Source organism: Polypterus senegalus, chromosome 1, assembly GCF_016835505.1.
Source record: "Polypterus senegalus isolate Bchr_013 chromosome 1, ASM1683550v1, whole genome shotgun sequence".
Lineage (NCBI taxonomy): Eukaryota > Metazoa > Chordata > Cladistia > Polypteriformes > Polypteridae > Polypterus > Polypterus senegalus.
This window is the reverse complement of record NC_053154.1, coordinates 338,976,049-339,000,949: the sequence shown is the minus strand read 5'-3', so window position 1 is coordinate 339,000,949 and position 24,901 is coordinate 338,976,049. Positions and strand designations below refer to the sequence as shown.

Here is a 24,901-nt window from a genome sequence, read left to right as displayed (position 1 = left end):
AACAGAGCCAACTATACTTCCTTAGAAGGCTGGCATCCTTCAACATCTGCAATAAGATGCTGCAGATGTTCTATCAGACAGTTGTGGCCACACAGTGGTGTGCTGGGGAAGCAGCATAAAGAAGAAGGACGCCTTACGCCTGGACAAACTAGTGAGGAAGTCAGGGTGAAGGCGGAGCAGTGGGCTGCTGAGCAGGCTCCTGTCAATCATGGAGAATCCACTGCATCCACTGAATAGGATCATCTCCAAACAGAGGAGCAGCTTCGGGAACAGACTGCTGTCATTGTCCTGCCCCACTGACAGACTGAGGAGAGCGTTCCTCCCCCGCACTATGCAACTCTTCAATTCCACCCATGGGGGGTAAACGTTAACATTATACAAAGTGTTTGTCTGTTTTACCTGCATTTTTATCACTCTTTAATTTAATATTGTTTTTTATCAGTATGCTGCTGCTGGAGTATGTGAATTTCCCCTTGGGATTAATAAAGTACAGTATCTATCTATCTATCTATCTATCTATCTATCTATCTATCTATCTATCTATCTATCTATCTATCTAACACTGCATGTTGGAATTTGCATTGCTTCTATTTTAATTTTTTCCTATTATTTTGATTACACCGAATTCACGAGTACACCCCAACATACTGTGAGGTGTGCATCAGAGAGGAGAGTCAGCCCAAGTCTTTAGATGGGCTGCGGAAATCCCTTCGACCCAAAAATTAGATGGGTGAGTGAATTAATTTGAAGATTGGAAACAAAGGAATAGTTTACAATAGTTTATCATAAAACACACGAGTAGCTTGAACATGGAAACACGATTTTTAAACAAATACCATTTCAAACAAAATACAGGTAATGGGACTGTGTCAGTTATATAAAAAGTACAATTTTTCTTAATTTAAACAGGAACGTTTTCTATTTAGTTATAAGATACCACGGTCTTTTACGCTTCAGAATAAATGACCTATATTGTCATGATTTCCACATTTCCTTGCTAAGCAAATAAAACGAGAAGGCAGGGCAAAACAAACAGCAGCAGAACGTTCTTATAGGTTACAGGAAAATGTCTTGTATGTCTGTAGTACTATAGGGTGTTGTACTGTGTTAGCCATTATGAATATAGTGAGAAGTCAAGCAAAAATGATATATTTTATTGGTGTCTGGCTAACTAAAAAGATTACAATATGCAAGCTTCTGAGCCAACTCATGCCTCTTCTTCGGGCAAGATGTTGACACCAATAAAATTAGGTCATTAGGTTACAGAAAAAAAAAAGTTAAACCTGCAGTTACTGACAAAAACAAAACGATGCGAAAGTCATTCACAAGCTAAATTATTACACCCAATCTCAAATACCAATCAAGTGAATATTTTAACAATCACTTGTAACAGAGCAGTCAATATAATGATTATTGCATAATAAATATACAGTATGACTGCCTTTGGAGGTGCAGCCGCATGCTTTTCAGCCAATCAAAAGTGGAAAAATGGTTACATAAGACATTTTTAATTTTTAAAATGACTCTATTTTTGAAGAAATTTAATACCCAATAACAAAGAAATTAAAAAATCGCAAAGTATTTCAGGATGCATTAAATTAATCGTTTAAAGGGAGTACCGCGACTTTAAAGATTGCAAACTCCAACCCAAGAAAACTGAAAACTTGTGTAATTATCTTGCATATCTCGTTACTCTGAATAATAATCCAGTATAGGAAACTCCCTTCAATAAATATACCAAACAATCACACTTTAGTCCTTGCCTTAAGCCAGTAAAACAAAAGTAACCTATACCACTGCCTGCAGCATCTAACTAGTCATCTAGCTGAAAACTAAAGCTCGGCAGTAATGATGAGCTCAGCTCAAGGAGGCTACACAGCCATACCGTTGTGTAGCCTTCTTTCCTTTTCAGGGTTTAAATAACAACTAACATTTTCTCCTCTATCATTCCATTTACCCGATTGAAGCCGCTTGCCACTAAGCTAAATAATTAATCTGAAGCGTTTTAACGCAAATGTTCTGAGACAGTTAACAAATGCATAAGAAAAGTGACACCTTCTATATTTGGAACACGCTATACTGGAGTTTAAGCTCTTTTATTTGATTTGTATTCATTATTATTGTACACTTTATACTCTAAGAATTCTCTAACAACTTCACTTGGGGAAAAAACCCCAGAAAATCCGCAAGATTAATCAATTTGAGCTAACAAATTACTGGAATAAGGTCGTAATGGACCGTAATGGGCTCTCAGTCTCCCAGCTGCCAGGCTACATTTCGTTATTGGTATCCGTATTACTAATCAGACAATGCAACCAGAAAAAGTAAAGTTATATCATAATACACACGCGTTCGTTTTTAGTTTTTAATTAAGAAAAACAAAAAATACGCACAGTGTGTGTTAGAGAGAGACCGTAGTAATTGAGAGACACGACTCATATTTCACTGTGCACCTCCCAGCATGCACAAGAACACGTATCATGGGATGTTCACTAAGCAAAAGAGATGCACATGTATTAGTCATTTCCGCATAGAGAAGTATAAATAGCTAAGAGTTAGTAGTACCCTGAATCAATAAGAAGTGTTCCTTGATGACCAGAGACCACACACACACACACATATACCTATTCAAATACAGGTATATATCTTAAAATAAATAAGTCATAATTTAATTCTCAGCTGCTGTGTGGAATTCTCTGCATCATTTACCAGTGTCCTAACAGAGCAAACACTGCGAGTCCTGAACTTATTACAAATACAGTTCTCCCTACCGTCATAGACGCTTGACCTGTCTGCCAGCCTACCTTAAAGAACTTGATGTTAAGTATCCTGACACATCTGTGGTGCATACAACACACCCATCAGCAGAACAGGAAAGGTACAGCCTCATCTCCTACCAGTCAGTACAGTTTCTATAGAGGAGAGAATAGATTGCACACCAAAGTGGATCAGTGGGTTGTACAATATAAGAAAACACCTTTACTTCAAAGATAAGATACTGATTTCTTACCACTGAGATACACATTAGTTATTCATGACCTTGAACTTGAGAATCAACAGTTAACACAATTGACTCAGTCCATGAGAGATTAGATTAGACACTTACGGGAGATGCAGGTAGGCCTTCAAGAGGAATTAAAGGTAAATCAGCAACTGCCTTCAACCTACAGGTGACTGATCAAGCTCCCCCAGTGCTTGCATCCACAACTCACATTAGATCATCAGAAAAGACTGCCCTTAACTTTGATCCAAATATTCCTCCAGTACCCACTCCATGACACAAACAAGTGGCCGATAGACAGGAATGTGCCCCTCTTATTGGCAGTGAACCTAGTACAGGCCGAAACATGATTCACCATAAAGCATCAGGAGAGCAGTAAGCTCTTATGGTTACAAATCCCCATCCATTCAATACCTGTATGAAGAATCTGCTCTTATTTATGGATCTGTAGACCATTGCTCTCCACAACCAAGTTATCTGTTGTATACGTCTAGAGAACATTGAGGAGGTTATTGACTGCACTACTGACTACATTAACTTCTGTATGGACATTGTAGTTCCAGTAAGAACAGTACGCTGCTATGCTAACAACAAGCCATGGATTACAAGTGACATCAAGGGCCTTTTGAATCTGAAGAAAAGGGCTTTTAAAGGCGGTGATCAGCATTTGCTCAAGCGTGTGCAGAAGGAACTTCAAGTCCAGCTCATGGCGGCGAAGGAGCAGTACAGGAGAAAGCTGGAGCAGAAATTGCAGAATAACAGCATGAAAGAAGTGTGGGATGGGATGAAGATCATCACTGGCTGCAGCTCGAAGCGGGGTTCCACCATCAAGAGAGATATGGAGAGTGCAAACCGGATGAACAACTTCTTTAACAGGTTTGACCACCCTAACCCACTCTCACCTCGGAGTACTGCACCCTTCACCCATACTTCTGCTGATACCAGCATAGGAGAAAGTTTCCCCCCACCCACAATTACAGCAGCCCAGGTAAGCAGAGAGCTGAGGAGACTTTGTGCCAGCAAAGCAGTGGGTCAAGATGGAGTATCGCCACGACTGCTGAAAGCCTGTGCGTTGAAGCTGGGGAATCCTCTATAGCGCATCTTCAACCTGAGCCTGGAACAGGGGAGAGTCCCAAATCTTTGGAAAACATCTTGCATCACCCCAGTCCCAAAGGTTTCACATCCTGGTGAGCTGAATGACTTCCAGCCTGTCACTCTGACGTCACATGTGATGAAGACCATGGAGTGGCTGCTGCTCACCACCTGAGACCACAGGTCTGTCATGCCCTCAACCCTCTGCAGTTCGCATACCAGGAGAAGGTGGGAGCGGAGGAGGCCATCATCTATATGCTACACGATCTCTCTCCCACTTGGACAGAGGCAGTGATGCTGTAAGAATTATGTTTCTGGACTTCTCTAGTGCCTTCAACACCATCCAACCTCGGCTCCTTAGGCACAAGCTGACAGAGATGGGGGTAGATTCATACCTGGTGGCATGGATAGTGGACTATCTTACAAACAGACCTCAGTATGTGCGTCTTGGGAACTGCAAGTCTGACATTGTGGTGAGCAGCACAGGAGCGCCACAGGGTACTGTGCTTTCTCCGGTCCTGTTCAGTCTATATATATCGGACTTCCAATACAACTCAGAGTCATGCAACATGCAAAAGTTTGCTGATGACACTGCTGGCGTGGGCTGCATCAGGAGTGGGCAGGAGGAGGAGTATAGGAACCTAATCAAGGACTGTTAAATGGTGCAACTCAAACCACCTACAAATGAACACCTGCAAAACCAATGAGCTGGTGGTGGATTTTAGGAAGCCCAGGCATCTCATGGACCCCATGATCATCAGAGGTGACTGTGTGCAGAGGGTGCAGACCTATAAATACCTGGGAGTGCAGCTGGATGATAAATTGGACTGGACTGCCAATACTGATGCTCTGTGCAAGAAATGACAGAGCCGACTATACTTTCTTAGAAGTCTGGTGTCCTTCAACATCTGCAATAAGATGCTGCCGATGTTCTATCAGACAGTTGTGGCGAGCACCCTCTTCTGCGCAGTGGTGTGCTGGGGACGCAGCATAAAGAAGAAGGACGCCTCACGCCTGGACAAACTGGTGAGGAAGTCAGGGTGAAGGCGGAGCAGTGGGCTGCTGAGCAGGCTCCTGTCAATCATGGAGAATCCACTGCATGCACTGAATAGGATCATCTCCAAACAGAGGAGCAGCTTCGGCAACAGACTGCTGTCATTGTCCTGCCCCACTGACAGACTGAGGAGATCGTTCCTCCCCCGCACTATGCAACTCTTCAATTCCACCCGTGGGGGGTAAACGTTAACATTATACAAAGTTTTTGTCTGTTTTACCTGCATTTTTATCACTCTTTAATTTAATATTGTTTTTTATCAGTATGCTGCTGCTGGAGTATGTGAAATGGGATTAATAAAGTACAGTATCTATCTATCTATCTATCTATCTATCTATCTATCTATTATAGTTTTGACTTTTTTGTATTAGTTTTTATTTCTATATTTTTTCTGACCTTACTTGGAAATTTGGTTTAGCTTTAGTTTTCCATCATCATGAACTTTTAGTTTTAATTTAGTTTTTATTTTACAAAGACATTTCTATTTTATTTTTACATACAGTATATTAGTTTCAGTTTTAGTTTTAGTAATTATGGTACGGTTAAAGAGCTACTATGGAGTTTACTTTTTGTTTCACAATGAGACAGAACTATACACTTAACGGGTCTGGATATAAGTTTAATGTTAGTGGAAGCTTACTACACTACACAACACAGTTTACTATTTGGTTTTGTTTTTGTCTGATAAAAACAAGCATAATCAATTCCAGGTACTGAATATGAACAATTTTACACAACTGTATAATTTTAAAAATATTTTCAATGCCAGTTGTGCTGAACAAAACTGTGCTGACTGTTACCACTTTTTCTGTTTTCCTTTTATTGCCCAGAATGGGCCAATTTGCAATGAATTTTAAGTGAATTTTAAAGTATGACGGTTTTTTACTCTAAATGTCTACAGCACACAACATATCCTGCTACAATGACAATGTGCTTATAATGAATGCTTTCAATATTGCTTTCAAAAATCTCAAATACTGGGCTTTGTTATTTTCTACCAGCCATATTGATCTCTGATTCCATCTTAGGCACAAACAAAATATAGACAAAAGGTTTTCCCACCCGCAGGCCTGAAAAGATCAAAAATCAGGCAACAGAATCTACTTTGTTCTGACACGTGTCATCATGAAAATCACAGGGGCTTAGGAAGACCAGGGCTCTTAGGCTTAAATCAGTGTGCAGACCCCACCTAGCTGTATTTAGGGAAACAAAGAAAAACAAGCATGTAGTGTCAAGGTTAGGGGCAGTGAAACTTGAATAGCCCATGCATAAGAAAAGTAAACCCATAATGATCAGAGCATGAGCAGGTAATAAGAGTATAGACAGGCACAAAATGACAGAGACAGCGTCTGAGATTAAGAACAATATAAACATTATCTAAACCTGTTTATCCAGAGCAGGATCACAGGAAACCTGGGGCTTCATGTATAAACGGTGCGTATGCACAAAATGTTGCGTAAGTCTGTTTCCACGTTCAAATTGTTATGTATAAAACCTAAACTTAGTGTAAGGCCACACACATTTCCATGGTAGCTCATACCCTGGCGTATGCAAGTTCTGCACATGGTTTTGCAGACTGGTGGCACCCAGCGTCAAAGCAGTGCTGCTGTTCCAGTATGGTTACCCTTTCTTTTTTAGATACACATCCCTGAAGCGGCTTTATAAATACACTGAAATTAACCGCATATTGTTTTTTAGTTTAATGCATCTGATTGTAATTAACCTGTAACAATATAATGGTCCGCGGAATGGCCAAACTATTACAAATACCATAGCTGCTTTAGCGTTGTTACTCACTGCACCTTCTTTTTCATCTCTCAGCTGCTCCCGTTAGAGGTTGCCACAGCGGATCATCTTTTTCCATATTATTCTCACTGCACCACTCGGAGCAGCTGATCGGCAAGAGAATTATCGGTATACAGCATCAAGCACACGCTGCCTCAGCCATGCTGTCTATTGAACTGCTCTCACATGGCAAATGCTTCAAAACCTTTCCTGTACGGACCTCGCGGTTCAGAAACAGTTTCATTCCTCCTTCTTCAGGCTAGGTATTATTTATTACACCTTTGATTACACCTCCTTGAAGAATGCACCTACACTGCCATGGAAGCTAGCATATTGTAGTCCAGGGCCTTTTCTGGGCAAAGGTGCTTTCTAGCGGTCAGAATGCATTACTGCAGCTCCTTGAAGAGATTGCTATCTTTGTTTTGTTTATAGAGGAAAGCCAAGCAAAATGATACCTTTTTATTGGCTAACTAAAAAGATTATAATATGCAAGCTTTCGAGGCAATTCAGGTCCCTTCTTCAGGCAAGATGTAATTTATTTTGTTTAGAAAAATGTTTCCAGAAAGGACCAGAGCACAAAGAGCTGTTTATTCTGTGCACTGGCCTTAACGCTCTGTGTACAGCAGCAATCTGTGTTCTGTTGCATATACAGTACTAGTGCAGGCAGTGTGCCAAGTATCTCATGCAAGACGCATAGTTTCAGTGAGGCAGAGCTGCTTCAACTTTGGCAGTTAGCTGTTGACAGGACCAGGTTTAATGACTCACCCCCTGATCTTCCAATGTGATAGCAGTCTGCCAGATGGACTCACAGCTGGTCCCAGATGGTCCCAGTCTGCAACCCTCTCCACCCCTTCCCCCATCAAGTGCAGGATTGAGTGATGGCAGCCTGAATCAGGTGCTGTCCAGACTCCAGTGAGTGATTGAGTTCAGGCACCATCCCCCTGTCATTGCTACTGCCTGCTTGGCTTGTTCCTCAGTACTAAGGTGAGAGAGAGTAAGCCTGAGGAGAGGAGGTCTTTTAGGCGGTAGCACTGACACTGCAGCAGGGACACTGTAGCCACTACACCATGAGGGATTTGCTCCTAGGGGATGTTACGCAGGAATACATTTAGCACAACACTAGCAGGGTATCAGTTGTCCACAAAAAGGCCCTAGTATGGACACTACAATGATCAGTAACACCTTGATGGAAAAGCACTGGCACAAGAAATGAATGTTTTCCTGGATTTTCCTAAAGCTAACTTGACCACACTTGAACTGTCATCTTTCTTGCAAGAAACTAATTTAAATGAAGTATATCCAAATTTGTGGATAGCCCTCAGAATTTGAGCCATTACTCCTATAACTGTAGCTTTCCCAGAGACAAGATCCTCAAAACTGATGTTCATCAAAAATTAATTGAGCTCTATAATGTCAGAAGACTTTCTCAATGGCCTTGCAATGATGAGCATTAACAGAGTAGGAATATATATTATGATGATGTTATAAATGAGTTTTCTGCAAGAAAGTGAAGATGTGTCCAATTTTAGTACATACACAATTGACATACAAAAGAGCTATATTATTATTTTCTTATTCTATTTACATTTATTTTTGATTAAATAATTTAATTAGTATCATATTGCATCTGTGTATAGTGGTGTGAAAGGTGTGGGGGTTCGATTTTCTTGCCCGGGGCACCAAATCGGTCAGAAACGGCCCTGTGTAATCGGTTCAGGTAGCCGTATCCATAAATGGCTGACGTGGTACATCACTCTACTACTATATCACACAAACCTCCAACAGAGGCAGTCCATATACTTTTAAAATGTCAGTAAATGTAACGGTAAAATACTTTGAATGGGAGAGTAAAATACCTTTTATGAAAAAAAGGAAACTTACCTTATGTTCTACTGAAAATTACCTGTATAGCTTAAACAATACATTTCATTATTGTTTACAGTCATCTTCGGTAAAATCAATATTTGTCTATATTTTCGAAGATAAACAACTGTAAAATGGTAAAGCACTATTTTAGTAACACCTATGTTAGTATATTTACATAAGGAAACATACCCTTTTAATATATTGTTCCTAGTGAACCACTTACCTTTACACAGTAGAAAAAAAACTTAAAAGTTAGCAGATTTGTTTTATCCTACGTGCTGAATCTTTTTTGAGGGCATTGAAGCTGATTTATGGTGGGTTGTATTCGATAAGCTGGCACATCAGTAGAACACCATACACCACAAAAATAAACAATACTTTTCCACCAGAAAATGTGCCATAAATGTCTTAAACTTTGACTTCTTTTCAGTGTATGTAATTAAATGGTACAACGTGTTTGCTATTTGCTGTTGTAACTTTACTAATATGACTGTGTATTGATATTTTATCTTGCTCACATTTTTTTTTTAATGATTGACCTGTTTATTACAGTACATGGATTTCAGGTTATGGTTAAACATTCACTTGTATTGTAATGTGTTGTAAAGAAAAAAGTTATTTTCTAGAAAGTTATATCGTAGACCTAAAAATATTGTTACTTTTTTTACGGTAAAATTCTGGCAACCACAACTGCCATTTTAACTGTAAATTTTACTTTATTTATTTATTTATTTTACATCGTGGAGGAGTGTTCTGATTCTCCTTCTGCACACATTGTACACCCATGACTCTGTGGTTAGATATAGCTTCCGCTCTATTTTTATTTTTTCTGATGACTGCACCCAGACAAAAGGTTTACCATGATGATACATGGACGTCAGTAAGTAAAAGCAGACTTAAAAAACATTTCTGACTACATCGGAAAAGTCAGAGGGTGAGCAGCGTATAATTCCTTAAAGTGATCATCACTGCATGGCGCAAGTGGACGCAACACATGTTGGCTATAATGCAAGAAAACTCACTAACCAATTTACTTCTTCACATGTCTGAGGAAAGCTCGATTCTCTGTCTGTTACCACAAACATCTACAGGAGTGTCTTCTTTGTGTGTGTGTGTGTTTTTTTATTTTACTGGTATCAATATTTGTTTCAGGAGACACGTAGGTAAGACTTTTATTGTGCAATACACATGACAATCAGCAAGACTTGAACTTAATGCTTTTTGGTAATTGATATTAGATTCCTGATTTCATGCTCCTTTTTTAAAATTCGTTGAAGCAAGCTATGAACATAATGTTGCAAAACGTGAAACAAATCTTATAGCCTACGTTTCCCCCCGAAAATATCCTATTTTTGTAAAAATGAAAAGTTACTTACAAAATGAAACACACATTGTCACATATTACGCCGGTGTATAAAATATATAATTTATAAATGTACTCAGTGTCTTTATATATTTTTGAACACTGCTAACTTAAAAAAAAAATATTAGTAATAAATCGCACAGTGTATGAAAATAACGTGTTTGCGGTGATGTAAAGGAAGTGCTTTAAAATACTTTTAAGATAAGTGAGGCTTTTCCGAAAGAAATTGTGCTTCAAGCCTCAAAAATATCTGTTTTCTTTCTTTGTTTTTTACATAGTGGCGTTGCATCTTTATTTTAAACTATGAAGAATAGAGATTACAGGGTTGAAATAAAAGGCTACAGGAATAGTCGTTCCAATTTCTTTTGAAACAATGGATTGTTATTTGCTTTTAATTAATATTAATAAAAATAAAAAAGAAACAGTGACGTTGGTAAAGAAATCTTATATTCATAGTCTTGTTTAATTTGCAAACTTTTTTTCCCTCCTCGTGCCAGTTGAATTTTTTTAAATTCATTTTGAAGTCAGAATTAAACACGGGTAATATTTTGGAAAACAGAAATTTCTGTTAATTTGTGAATCTTTTTTTTTTTTTTTCCTTTTTAACAAATGTCGAATGATTTATTTTTTCGTATCTTATACGCAACGTTTTCGGTATTTTCATCTAGAAACTAGAGACAATACTTTATAAAAGATAACAAAATGCAAAGGCTATATAACTTAATGAGTTTCGGTGTCGGTCTACTTTTCGTCGATTCAATTTTTCCTATTTGCTTTTTGAAAGCATTTTTTTATTTACAATATATATTCTATGGGGAAAAAAGGTATATGCATGCATTTTTATTTCGTAGCATATGTTTGTTTCAATGGCTTCAATATCCGAGCTTCGGAGATCAGAGCTTGAAACACTCAAAGCCAAACTAATGTCAAACATCAAGCTAACGTTACCCCACTCTGAAGTTTTTAACATATAAGAACAAAATAGCGGCATACAGAGGTTTGATAACACCCAGAAACATCAGTTTAGGAGCAGGAGAAACGGAATTCAAAGTTTATACATACCTGTTTATGGAAATGGATTTATGAGCACAGTTTTTCATCCAGATAATAAAACATATAAAAATGAGTTGCCATGAGTTATTTGTATATTTTTCCTATTCCACTGTCACTTACCTATGCCTGGGTGTGTTTATTTGGCATCTTCGTAGCCCACAGCGCCTGCTGGTTTCTGTGCACTGCACGCAGCTCAGCACAGGGCTGTATCAAGTTTCATTTTCTAAAGAAACTGCACTGAAGTTGCTGGCAAGTGTATTTGGGGTGGGCGCATGGAGGTGAGGTTACAGATTACAATTAGAATATCAAAGGATCACTGCTGTTCACGAAATATTTCGGTTCCGATTCATGCATCGAATCCACAAATACTGTACGTTTAATGGTGAAATACTCAGAGTCTACTATTTCTCAAAGTACTTGCAGTTGATCTGAACTAGCGCTAAATTAACACATCTAGTTCTGAAAGGCTAATTCAGTTTTACGTCATTTATTATTCCTTTAATTTATTCTTATCATCGACAGATCATACGACTATAGAGCAGCATGCTGACTTTTTAAAAAACTTTCTAATGTATGTAAATTTAAATGTTAGTTTGTCCGGTGTGCCAGTCAAACCCGCTGAACCGCTGAACTTGTCAAACTGTTGACATGTAGACTAAATGCCCTTGCGATGGCAAGATAACTATTAACAGCGTACGCTTGGGTAATATACTGATGTCGGAAGAATAACACTATCTGAAGCTTCTTGACAAGGGTAAAATACACCAGTCATGCAGTCTCCTTTTTATTATAAAAAAATCTTTACATGCACATGCGCACCGCCGTGCACCAAAATCACGCGAGCACTTAACAAAAGGAATACATCTTTCAACTGAGAGCATTTTACATGTATATGTTGACACCCCCACTTGCTCTCTCATTGCTATGCATTTTTGACAACAGCCTTCCATAAAAACAGAGTAGACTTCTCAATTTACATACCGATTACAAATCCTTTGAACCTTTCCAATTTCATCTTTGTTACAGGTTTTGTCATAATATCAGCAACCATTTCTTCTGTTGGACAGTACTTCAGAGTAATTTTTCCATCATTTAAAATTGCTCTGACAAAGTGGTACCTAATGTCCACATGTTTACACATCTGTCTGCTTACAGGGTTCTTTACTAGGGCAATTGCACCCTGGTCCTCATAAATTTCCACTGGTTCATGCTGAATTTCACCATCTATTCCTTTTAAGAGCTGGATAAAATACATACCCTCCTATACTGTGGCAGATAGATAGATAGATAGATAGATAGATAGATAGATAGATAGATAGATAGATAGATAGATAGATAGATAGATACTTTATTAATCTGAAGGGAAAATTCACATACTCCAGCAGCAGCATACTGATAAAAAACAATATTAAATTAAAGAGTGATAAAAATGCAGGTAAATAAAACAGACAATAATTTTGTATAATGTTAGCGTTTACCCTCTTCAGTGGAACTGAAGATTTGCAGAGTGTGGGGGAGGAACGATCTCCTCGGTCTTTCAGTGGAGCACGACAGTGACAGCAGTCTGTTGCTGAAGCTGCTCCTCTGTCTGGAGATGATACTGTTTAGTGGATGCAGTGGATTTTCCATGATTGACAGGAGCCTGCTCATGCCCGACGCTCTGCCAAGGATGTCAAACTGTCCAGCTTCGTGCCTACAATAGAGCCTGCCTTTCTCACCAGTTTGTCCAGGCATGAGGCGTCCCTCTTCTTTATGCTGCCTCCCTAGCACACCACTGCATAGAAGATGGCACTCACCACAACTGTCTTACAGAACATCTGCAGCATCTTATTGCAGATGTTGAAGGACGCCAGTCTTCTAAGGAAGTATAGTCGGCTCTGTCCTTTCTTACACTGAGCTTCAGTATTGCCAGTCCAGTCCAATTTATCATCCAGCTGTACTCCCAGGTATTTATAGGTCTGCACCCTCTGCACACAGTCACCTCTGATGATCATGGGGTCCAGGAGGGGCCTGGGTCTCCTAAAATCCACCACCAGCTCCTTGGTTTTGCTGGTGTTCAGATGTAAGTGGTTTGAGTCGCACCATTTAACAAAGTCCTTGATTATGTTCCTATACTCTTCCTCCTGCCCACTCCTGATGCAGCCCACAATAACAGTGTCATCAGCAAACTTTTGCATGTGGCAGGACTCTGAGTTGTATTGGAAGTCCGATGTATATAGGCTGAACAGGACCCCTGCGGCGCTCCTGTGTTGCTGACCACAATGTCAGACCTGCAGTTCCCGAAACGCACATACTGAGGTCTGTCTGTAAGATAGTGCACGATCCATTCAACTAGGTATGAATCTACTCCAATCTCTGTCAGCTTGACCCTAAGGAGCCGAGGTTGGATGGTGTTGAAGGTGCTAGAGAAGTCCAGAAACATAATTCTTACAACACCACTGCCTCTGTCCAAGTGGGAGAAGGATCGGTGTAACATATAGATGATGGAATCCTCCACTCCCACCTTCTCCTGGTATGTGAACTGCAGAGGGTCGAGGGCGTGATGGACCTGTGGCCTCAGGTGGTGAAGCAGCAGCCGCTCCACCGTCTTCATCACGTGTAAGTAAGTGCCATATACTCAGCTTCACATATAGATAATGCCACAGTGGATTGCTTCTTTGTTTTCCATGAAATGAAAGCCCCCATTGTACTTAGACTGAAACAGTATCCAGTCATTCTGTGTCCATCATCTGCATCTGTTGCCCAATCTGCATCACAATAGGCTTGTAATTTTAAATGATCTTCACAATCTCTATAACATATAGCATAGTCAGCAGTTCCTTTCAAATATCGTAACACATGTTTTGCTGTTACCCACTGTTGGGTACTTGGTTTGGACAAGTACTGTGATAGCTTACTGATGACAAAACTTAAGTCTGGTTTAGTGCATCTCATTACATAGATCAAACTGCGAACTACTTCTCTAAACCTTTTGGGATCAACTGATTTATCATATTCCTGATTATAATCTAGCTTCTGCTTACATGGTGTTGCTCTTGTTTTATATTCTGTCAAGTCAAACCTTTCCGAAATTTTCTTAATATAGCCTTCTTGGCACATTTTTATAAAATCATCTCCTTGCTCAAAGTTAATTCCTAAGAAATGTTTCAGTTTTCCAAGGTCTTTCATTCTAAACTTCTCTGTTAGCATTTCTAATCCAGTTTCTTTGGTATACATACAATGGTCAGCTGGATTTTGTATGAATCCGTTTTTACACAAGTGATCATGTAACATTTTGTACCAATTCCTGCCTGACTGTTTTAACCCATACAATGATTTCTCCAATTTGCAGACTAATTTTTCTCCTTTCTCAGAATCAACCTCAAATCCTTCTGGCTGTTCCATGTACACTTCACAGCCTATTGGTACATGCAAGTATGCAATTTTTACATCCATCTGATGTAACAACATACCACTCTCTTTATAATCTACTTCTTCCACCTGATTGTACCCTTTAGCTACATACCTTGCTTTGTATGTCTCAGAAACATCAGGATTGTTCTTAATGGCATACACCCATCAACCCCCCACTGCATTTTTAACCTCAGGTAAGGTAGTTAACTTGAAAGACTTATTTTCTTTCAATGAGTTAATTTCTCCTTTCATTGCATTCTTCCACTCACTGGATTGATTGGAATTTACGGCTTCTGTAAATTTTTGTGGCACCTTACTTATAATATTATAACAAATCAATATTAACTGTTGTTTGGTCGTTGTTATCTATATCAAATACATATCCAGGTACGCTGGCTTCCTATGCTCTTTGCTGGGATAGCGTGTACCTGGACTGTCTTGGTTACCTACTCCAATTTGATTTCCATGAACGTGTACTGGCTTTTCATCAGTAATGTCAGATCTACCAATAATTCTGCTAATCTGCCTAGTATTACCTCTCCTCAGGTCATAATCATCACTGTCATCAATCTGTTCCTGGTCAGTTTATGTGCTCTGCTCTATCCTACCCTTCTCAATAAATTTCACTAGTCTGTGCTTTAGGACCCTGCCAGTATCTGGATAGTAGATTACTGTATGTAGGCTGGGTGTACAAAAGTCTGTGCACGTTATCTGTTGAGTCATCACGCTCATGCTGAGCGCATGTGTTATTTCTGTATCTGATACATGGAAAATGCAGTACTTCCAGGAGTCTGCATGTACCCACATTTATTGTTTGTTGACTTTGTGTGCGTCTGTTTGATAAACCACACAAATATTTGTCTGCAAATAAACATTTAGCTCTACAAAGCCATTACAACGATTCCTTCCTTTGCAACGTTTAGCAGTTAATTGAGATCTTTGTACATTTGGTCTGCCTCATCCTTCTTATCGGGGATTAGGATTGGTGCCACAGAGAAACACCAGTTTGACGCATGCACTGTTTAACACTGGGCTATATTTGTCATCGCCAACAAAAATACCTTTGTCACACCTACTGTCTAACTTCTTTTTGTCTTCTTTGCATGCATAGCATACTGACCCAAACATATGCATCCCAGAAACATTAGGCCTTTTCCCTGTCAACAGAAAGTATGGTGTCTGTTTGGTGTGATTGCAGATTATCGCTGCTGTTTGCACTGCATACATCCATAGCTCTTTGGGGAGATTACTCTCAATGAGCATGCACCTGGCCATGTCAAATAGTGTTCTCCACTGTTATTCAGCAGTACCATTCTGGTGACATAAGTAAGGTGCAGAAGTTTCATGCCTGATACCATTTTTGGTCAGCAGTGATTTAAAGCTTTCAGACATAAATTCTTTACCATTGTCTGACAGCACACATTTGATTTTCCCATAAAGGGCACTGTCAGCAATACACTTCTCCAAAGCTACCACAGTACCACTTTTATCCTTTAAAAAACAGATAAATATTACACTGGAAAAGTCATCAGTGAATACCATCACATATTTATACCCCCCTACCCCTAACCCCTTTGATACTGGGTCAATTGGACCTGTTAAATCTGTGTGAACTAATTCAAGTACTTCTTTGGCTCTTTTGTCAGGACATCTGTTTCTACTCCGGGTAAATTTTCCCTGAATGCAAATTTCACAGGTAAGACGGGTCTTATCACCTTTACCCTTTATTTTTAACCCGTCAACAACATGTTGTAGCTTCTATATATCATCATAATTACAATGGCCAAGAATTTCATGCCATGTCTGCACATCCTGAAAACTTTTACAACTGTCATCGTTTCCATCACATACCATGTTTAAGAAATACAATCTGTTATGCTCTTTGATGTCAAATGAATTACCATCTTTGAGCTGAATTATATCTCTGTCTTGCTGGAAGATCATGCTGGCTCCGCTTGCTGTCGCTGCTTTCACTGAGAATATGTCCTGTGGGTACGAGGAAATGTATAGCGCCTCTTAAACCTTTTGATGTCTGTAATGATATGGGATGTTGCTCCCGTGTCAACCATCAAGGTTTTTGGCTTCAGCCTTGGCTGGCTCAGGTTTTTTCAGAATGCTTTTTCAGACATGTTCTGGCTATATGTCCTTTCTGACCACGATAGCATATAATATCTGCCTGGCTTTGTGCTGGTGTGCTGGGATTTTTTTGTATCTGTACTTTCATCACGTGATCATCTGACGCACAAACGTATCTTCGTAACTTCTTAATTTTACTTTAAAGTCTGCAAAGGTCATAGTCTCATTGTTATGCACCACATACACAGTAAACAGCTTAAATGTTTCTGGAAGGCCCTTCAAAATCATTGCTATCAGGAGACAATCACTTATTGTTTCCCTCACACTTCTTAGCGCTATAATGGCATTCTCTGCAGGTATTATATGATCGGTTACGCTTTCTTCACGTGCCTTGTGTATTGAGGTCAACTCAGTGTACAAACTAATTGTTCATGGGTTGCCCTTACCAGCATAATAGTCTCTTAAGATTTTTCATGCTTTTCTGCCGTCATCTGCAGCTTCTCGCATAATGAGGGAGAGGCTCTTATCATCTAGAAATTGTATTAATTCAGTATAGGCATCACCATTTCTTTCGATATCTTCCTATCTGTCTTCATCTTCACTTGGCTCATGTAGTATCGTCTCTTTTAACCGTTGTAAACTCAGATGGCCCAAAAATTTTGTTTTCCACAGTTCGTAGTTCTTCTCTTCTCCATCGAACACTAACCTACTGCATTGGTTAACCTGTTCTCTCTTTTTAATTCCAGTAGCCCATGCGTCTGCAGTACCCGTCATGCCGTTTTACTCGAAATTTCTTGTCAATTAACTCATGCATGTCCTGGGCCCATAACCTGTTGACATGTAGACTAAATGCCCTTGCGATGGTAAGAAAACTAACAGTGTATGCTTGGGTGATATACTGATGTCAGAAGAATAACTCTCTCTGAATCTTCTTGACTAAGGTAAAATACACTGGTCATGCAGTCTTATTTTTATTATATTTAAAAAAAAATCTTTTACGTGCACATGTGTACCACCGTGCACCAAAATCACGTGAGCACTTAACAAAGGGAACACATCTTTCAATTGAGAGCATTCCACTCCCTGGGGGGTCGGTGGGTTATTTGTGGGATCTAGCAAAGATTATGCGCTACAGCACAGGTGTTGATCTCCAGTCCTGGAGGGACACAGTTGAAACAGAGAAACAACTAAAGGACTTATTCTGGTTGTGCAGGAATAGTTGACATTCACAGCAGAGTGTCCATAAAAACACTTGGAAGGTAGATTTCTAATCCAAACCTTTAATTTGCAGATATAGCAGTACATATGACAGTGTGGATATGTGGTTTTGCTTTATTTGACGCACACTATTTCTAAGGAACTCTCTAACTTTGTGAAGTGCAAATACTTACACAGACAGTGAAAGTGTTTTCTCTTTCCATGTTTTCTCTTTCTTCCTGCTACCCACAGTACTTCGCTCAGCGAAAGGCAGCATCTAAGTCCATCCTTCCACTGACTCTGAACTCCGCCTCTCAGACACTGCCATCCCCAAATATGTGGTGCATATTTGCTCCTCGAAGGGTGAAATTCTTAGTGTTCGGTAGTCATATCGATGGAGTCATTGTCTTGAATTTCAGGCAGAGGAATCAGATGTGCTACAGGTCTTGTTAATATTCTGTATTTGATTTTAACAATGAGATCTGCCGATCTGACCTGTCCATCTGGCCCAGGAAACACCTTGATGACTCTACCAATTAGCCAGCATGCTCTAGGAAGCTGGTGGTCAGCCAGCAACACTACATTACTTACTGATAAGTTCTTGTTTGAAGCATGCCACTTATCACTTCTCTGAAGTTCTGGTAAATAATAACTGACTAATTTAGACCAGAAATGACTAGCTAAAATCTGGCTATGTTTCCACTTCCTATTGTTCTTTAATTCTGTTTCTGAATACAAAACTTGTGGGAGAGAACTGTCAGGCCGCCCCATAAGAAGAAGATTTGGTGTGATTTTGCCCAGAGGGGACTTGGCGGTCTCTTGGTCTGGAATCCCTACAGATTTTTTTTTTTTTTCTCCAGCCTTCTGGAGTTTTTTTTTGTTTTTTCTGTCCACCCTGGCCATCGGACCTTACTTATTCTATGTTAATTAATGTTGACTTATTTTTATTTTTTATTGACTTATTTTTTATTGTATCTTCTATTTTTCTATTCTTCATTTTGTAAAGCACTTTGAGCTACATTTTTTTTGTATGAAAATGTGCTATATAAATAAATGTTGTTGTTGTTGTTGTTGATTGGGACCTGATCAGCAATGTTACTGGATACATACTGTATCCTAATGGCTTGCTGTTTAAGATTCCTTCAATCTCTGTCAAACTGTCCTAAGCACTTCTTCAGTGACAGTATGGGATCCTACTGAAATATGCAATCCTACTGAAATATCCCATGTTCCTCCAAAGTGTGGTGCACCTGGTGGATTAAAATGGAATGTGATCTTCTTAGTCAGTTGTTCTTGTACTTCAGGACTAAGCATAGGCTCTTTACAATTCTCTATCTCCTCCATGGAAATTGGTAGCCTGGTCTGAGAGAAGTTCATATGGTGTACCTTGTCGAGCAATGAATCTTCTCAAGGCCATCAGAAAGGAATCTGTATCAAGTCCTGTAATGATATCAAGATGAACACATCTAGTGGTGAGACACCCCACCACTTCTCTGGGCATCTTCCCATCTTTACTTGAAATGGGCCAAAGCAGTAATGTAATACGAAAGGGGGTTTGTAAAGACGTAAGCGCATTGAAGGCAAATCTGCCATTTTTGGTACTACTGGTATAGCCTTCCAACTACAGCATTCTAAACAGTGGTACTGATGTTTACGGATAGTCTCACGCCCTCGAAGAATCCATATACTTCTTTGGATATCTGCAAATACTCTCTGGATCTGGATGACACAGTCTGTTGTCATATTCTTTCATTAACAGCTTAGTGGCGGGATGCTGGGCATCTAGTACTACGGGATGTTTTGAGGACATCTCCACATTCTCACGTTGCCGTAGACGTCCTCCAACTCTAATGAGATCATTAGATTTGTCAAACTCAGGGACGAGAGTGAGCAGACGACTGGTAGGCGGAACTGATTTTCCGGCCTTTAGTAAATGGTATTCTTCAGGGAAGCTGTCCTGTTGCGCTGTCTGGAAAATCAGCAACACAGCATTTTGATATTCTTCAGCAGTTGGTTTCTTATTTATATCTGCCGCCCCATGTTCTGCCTGGGTCATAGCTTCTACTAGGTCCATCCATGTCTTGTATTTGTAGGCATCTGCAGTGGTATAAGTTACATTAATTCCACAAAAGACACCTTTCTGATACTCTGTTATATCTTCAGCTAGGTCTACTGCTGGTGTCAATTGCCATTCTTTGGATGAATGTAAAAGAAAAGATAAACTTTGTGACCATTGATTAGGTTCTGTCAGTTCTGTCAAAGTCTTACCCTTGGTAAGGTCATCAACTGGGCTATTGGCAGAGTTCACATAACACCATGAATGACGATCTGTAAGATCTTATATCTCTGCCACTCTAGTACCAACAAAAACTTTAAAACAACAAGAATCTGATTGTAGCCAGAACAGCACAGTAGTGGAATCAGACCAGAGAGTGATTTGTATTATCTGTAAAGTCAGCTCATTGGTACATAACTTTGCTAACTGGGCACCATTTAAAGCTGCACAAAGTTCCAATCTGGGAAGAGCAAGTCGCTTCCGTGGAGCAACCTTTGATTTCGCCATGACAATGGCGAGTTGCACATTGCCACTGTTGTCTTCTGTACACAGGTAAGCTACTGAGCCATACGCCTGTTTTGAGGCATCACAGAAAATGTGGACTTCTCTTTTATTATCAGACTGATCCATGTCTGGTGTTGTATAGCACCCAGGAAATGTAAGACTACATAGAAGGTGGAGCTTATTCTGCCATTAATTCCAAACTCTGAGCAAGTCTTCTGGTAACTGGGGATCATCCCAGTCTCTCTGCTTGTCCCACAGCCTTTGGACCAATACCTTTGCTTGAGTGGTAAATGGAAGTAGAAATCCAAGAGGATCATACTGGCTAGCTAGTACTCTGTAGATATTATGCATGGTCGGTGCTCCTTGCTGTACTTGGCGATGTTTATATCCAAGTTTATCTAAAGAGCAACACCACCATAATCATAGTGTAGGTTATTGAATGTCAGTTTGGTTCTGAGAGAACCACAATTCTGTATTGTCTGATCGAGCTTCCTTTGGCAGAAGTCTTATGGTACTGGAGATGTTACTGGCCCACTGACTTATTTCAAACCCACTTGAAGCCAAAACGTTTGTCATCTTGTCTACTAGTTGTCTTGCTTCCTGGGCAGATGACAGGCTCTGTAGAAGTCAATGTAAAAACTTCTTTGTACAGATAGTCTCACATTATCATTGGGTTCACTGTTGTCTATGATGCGTTGGTGGAGTGCAAAAATAGCACAACAGGGGCTGCAGATGGTGCCAAAGGGAAGGACCTTCCATTCATACACATCAGGACAGCTGTCTCGCTTCATATTGCTCCAGACAAAATGGAGTAGATGTGTGTCATCAGGCAGGAGACATAATTGATGAAACATGCCTTTGATATCTCCACTAATAACTATATTATGTTCTCGGAAACAGAGAAGTACTCCTAAAAGAGATGGGTCTAGTGCAGGTCAAGGAATTAAGTACTCATTTAGATTAAGGCCCTTGTACTGAAATGAACAGTTAAAAACTACTCTTATTTTCCATTATGACTAACAATGTGATGCGGAATAAACCATGATTCTCTGTCCCTGCTCAGTTCTTCAGAGGTCAGTTTGGTCACATATCCAGCTGCTACCAACTTTCCAATTTCCTCATTATAGACAGTAGCTCGCTCTGTATCCTTAATCAATTTTCTCTCAGTGTTCCTAAGACTTGGCATTACAACAACAACAACAACATTTATTTATATAGCACATTTTCATACAAACAGTAGCTCAAAGTGCTTTACATAATAAAGAATAAAAAAATAAAAGACAATAAGAAAACAAAATAAATCAACATTTATTAACATCGAATAAGAGTAAGGTTCAATGGCCAGGGGGGGACAGAAAAAACAAAAAAACTCCAGATGGCTGGAGAAAAATAAAATCTGTAGGGATTCCAGACCATGAGACCGCCCAGTCCCTCTGGGCATTCTACCTAACATAAATGAAACAGTCCTCTTTGGATTTAGGGTTCTCACGGAAGGGCTTGATGATGATGATGGTCACGTAGACTTCTGCCTTTTAATCCATCCATCATTGTTGGAGCATCATGAAGCTTTGAGTAGGTGGAGGTGGTGCAGGCCACCACCACAAAGAAACCGGAAAAAGAAACAGAAAAGAGAGTAGGGGTCAGTACGATTTTAGAGCCACCATGAATAGTTATTATGAGGAATTGAACATACAGAGTATCAGGATTAAGTTAAATTAATTAAATGAAGTTATAAAAGGCCATGTTAAAGTAATGTGTTTTCAGCAGTGTTTTAAAGTGCTCTACTGTATCAGCCTGGCGAATTCCTATTGGCAGGCTATTCCAGATTTTAGGTGCATAGCAGCAGAAGGCCGCCTCACCACTTCTTTTAAGTTTTGTTCTTGGAATTCTAAGGAGACACTCATTTGAGGATCTGAGGTTACGATTTGGAATATAAGGTGTCAGACATTCCGATATATAATATTATTTAAGGCTTTATAAACCATAAGCAGAATTTTAAAGTCAATCCTGAATGACACAGGTAACCAGTGTAGTGACATCAAAACTGGAGTAATGTGTTCGGATTTTCTTTTCCTAGTTAGGATTCTAGCAGCTGCATTCTGCACTAGTTGCAAACGATTTATGTCTTTTTTGGGTAGTCCTGAGAGGAGTGCGTTACAGTAATCTAGTCGACTGAAAACAAACGTGAACTAATTTCTCAGCATCTTTCAGTGATATAAGAGGTCTAACTTTACTTATGTTTCTTAAGTGAAAAATGCTGTCCTAATGATCTGATTAATATGTGATTTAAAATTCAGATTACAGTCAACAATCACCCCTAAGCTTTTTACCTCCGTCTTGACTTTTAATCCTAATGTATCCAGTTTATTTCTAATAGCCTCATTGTATCCATTATTGCTGATCACTAAATTTCAGTTTTCTTTATTTAACTTGAGAAAATTACTATTCATCCATTCTGAGATACAAGTCAGACATTGTGTTAGTGAATCAATAGAATCGGGTCATCAGGTGCTATTGATAAGTACAGCTGTGTGTCATCAGCATCAGCATAGCTGTGGTAGCTTACGTTGTGCCCTGAGATAATCTGACCTAACGGAAGCATGTAGATTGAGAATAACAGCGGACCCAGGATAGAGCCTTGTGGAACACCATATGGATATCATGTGTCTTGAGTTGTAATTCCCACAACTAACAAAAATTTTCTCCCTGTCAGGTAGGATTCAAACCAATTTAAGACACTGCCAGAGAGGCCCACCCATTGACTAAGGCGATTTCTAAGAATGTTGTGATCAATGGTGTCAAATGCAGCACTCAGATCTAAGAGGATGAGAACAGATAAATGGCCTCTGTCTGCATTCACCGCAAATCATTTACTACTTTAACGAGTGCAGTTTCTGTGCTGTGATTTGTTCTAAAACCTGACTGAAATTTATCAAGAATAGCATGTTTATTGAGGTGGTCATTTAACTGCATAATGACTGCCTTCTCTAGAACTTTACTTAAGAAAGGCAGGTTAGAGATGGGTCTAAAATTTTCAAGAGCGAGGGTCGAGATTATGTTTCTTAAGTAGGGGTTTAACTACAGCAGTCTTAAGACAGTCTGGGAAGACCCCCGTATCTAATGACGAATTTACTATGTCAAGAACATTATCAATTAGCACGCCTGATACTTCTTTGAAAAACCTTGTTGGTTGGGTCAAGGACAGGTGGAGGTTTTAATTGAGATATTATTTTTGTAAATCAGGTAAATCTATCCTAGTGAAAGAGTTTAATTTGTTTATAACAGGATGCTGGGGTTTAGGAGGATCCTTAGTGTTGGAGGGATATACTATGTTATTTCTAATATCATTAATTTTTTGATTGAAAACTACAGCGATAGCCTCACAGGTTTCACTGGAAGCACTTAGGAGGCATTCCTTTGAGCTACCTGGGTTTAGTAGGCGATCAATTGTAGAAAATAAGACTCTGGGATTACTAGCATTGTTATTTATAATCTTGAGAAATAGCAGCGTCTCTCAAGACGGACAGTGTTATTGTATTCTGTTATTTTGACTTTTAATATTTCATGGTGGATAGTAAGTTTAGTCTTCCTCCATTGACGCTCAGCTCTAGGCATGTTCTCTTTAAATCAGACACTCTTTGGGTCTTCCATGGTATAACAATGCTAGAAGATTTTTTCACTGTCTTTTCAGGTGCAACTATGTCAACAGCAGCTCTCACTTTAGTATTAAATCTTTCCACCTTACTATTTACATTATCCTCGCTATTATAGCTGGCACTATAAACGGACTGATTGCTTAAAATGTTTGTAAGTTTTAAAGCTGCTGCCGAGTCAAAGAAGCGTTTTTTAACAATATGCTTCTCATGAGTGTTTTTTATCATTATTTCTATATTAAAAAGTAGAAGAAAATGGTCTGATAGACCAATATCAATGATCTGTTTTATATCAACTTTCAGTCCTTTAGTAATCACTAAGTCTAACGTATGACCTGCTTTATGTGTAGGCTGATTTATGAGTTGTCTCAAATCAAAAGAATCCAGGAGGTTCATAAATTCTTTTACTTTTAGATCACACTGATTATCTATATGAAAATTAAAGTCGCCAACTATTAGGAGTGTGTCATAGTTAGTAATTAAAATTGACATTAAGTCAGAGAATTCCTCAAAAAAAGACGCGTTATATTTAGGAGGTCTATACACGGATAGTACTAGAACTTGAGAATCTCCATGAATAACAACGGCGAGATACTCAAAGGACTTGAACTTCCCAAACCTGACATTTTTACATTTTAATCGGCTCGAGTAAATGTTAGCCATTCCGCCCCCCTTTTTCCCCTGGCGGTCTGCACGAGTAAAACTGTAATCCGGAGGCGCAGATTCGATTAAAACAGCAGCGCCGTCTGATTTAAGCCATGTTTCACTAAGTGCAATAAATCTATTTTTTTATCACTAATAAGATCGT

General features: G+C 39.3%; 1 protein-coding gene across 1 annotated transcript in view; it reads right to left on the bottom strand.

The window, feature by feature from the left end:
• LOC120517046 (N-acetyllactosaminide beta-1,3-N-acetylglucosaminyltransferase 3-like) overlaps window positions 1-11,684 on the bottom strand; it is a 106,697-nt gene extending 95,013 nt beyond the window's left edge. Inside the window, exon 1 of the mRNA XM_039739145.1 lies at window positions 11,335-11,684. The gene's annotated coding sequence lies outside the window, so the exon portion shown is untranslated. The remainder of the gene's footprint in view (window positions 1-11,334) is intronic.
• Between the last annotated feature and the right edge of the window lie 13,217 nt (window positions 11,685-24,901).